Genomic DNA, 1,407 nt, shown 5'->3' on the forward strand with positions numbered 1-1,407 from the left:
ACTCTCTGTATCTTCTGCTCAATTTTGCAGAACCTAAAACTGCTCTTAAAAAAAAAAAAAAAAGGTCTTTAAAAAAAACAGGGGCGGCAGCAGGGCCTAACTGCAGACCCGGCTGCAGGCCAAGGTGCACTCGGGCCAGAGGACCCTGTACAGGATTTCTGTGGAATCAGAGGGAACTGGAACCCGCGCACGAAGCGTCCCATCCCGGAAGGGTTAGTCTCCGGCCCCTGTCCTACAACCTCGCTCCTGCATGCGCTCATTCAAAGAGCATTTACCGAGCACCTGCTGTAGGGTAGGTGTTGGGGATGAACACCTCAAGGAGCCTGGGCCCAAAGAGACGCGAGACATAACTGCCATACAAGAGGTGAATCTGGCACACAGGGAAGGATCACGTCCACGTGCAGCAGGGATCAGGGGAGTTTCACGGAGCACAGAGCATTTGAGTGGAGGTTTGCAGGATGAGTGAAGCTTGCCAGGCAGAATGCCAGAGGGAGCCGTTCCTGGCGTGTAAAATACACCAAGGAGCCTAGAAGTGTGGTGCACTTGGGGGGCTGTGGGGAACAGCCAGGGGTTCCACAGTGCTAAGGATAAGCAGGGGCGGGGGGATGCGGAGGTGCAGGGAATGAGCAGCGAATGCTGGACACATGGTTGGTCGGACCATGCTGATCCCTGAGATGCCGAGGAGTGTGAGTGGATTCTGAAGGCCTCTGTCTTCAGGTGTCCAGCCCCCTGCTTCTCTCTACGAGGCCTCTCCATCCTAAGGCTGCCCTAGTTCAGGTCCTCACTAGCTCCTGCCTAGTTAATTGCAAATGTCCCTTTAATGGTCCCTTGCCTCTAAAGAGGCAGTCAGCATAATAATGACAATAGTGCATATATTTATTGAGCACTCACCATAGGCTGAACACTGTTCTACCTGCTTTTAAAAAAATGAATTTATTAAATCTTAATAACCCTGAGGTAGGTATTAACATTCCCATCTTATGGAGGAAACTGAGGCACAGAGACAAAATAACTTGCCCAAAGTCATACAGCTTGTAGGAGGTGGGGGCAAGATTTAAACTCCAGAAGTCTGGTGCCTGAGCCAAAAGTTCTTATGCTCCCACCTCCCAGGCAGAGGGATCAAGATTTGCATTCTGGAATTAGATTATCTGAATCTTTAACTTTTTCAAACTTCTCATTCCCCATCTGTAAAATGGGGGCAACACCAATGAGGATCTTGTGAGGAATAAATCAGATAATCCATGGAAAGCACCAAACGTGGTGCCCAGCACACAGCCTAAGTAAGGGCGAGTTTTTAAAATTAGTTATTTTGCCATGAAGGGCAAAAAATATCACTTGCTAGTCACATTAGCATCTTAACAGCAGAAGGGTGATGTCAACACACTAAATATAATGAAATCTATTTGG

The sequence above is a fragment of the Ceratotherium simum genome, chromosome 23 (genome assembly GCF_057802395.1).
Source record: "Ceratotherium simum simum isolate JZ-2026a chromosome 23, ASM5780239v1, whole genome shotgun sequence".
Taxonomy (NCBI): domain Eukaryota; kingdom Metazoa; phylum Chordata; class Mammalia; order Perissodactyla; family Rhinocerotidae; genus Ceratotherium; species Ceratotherium simum.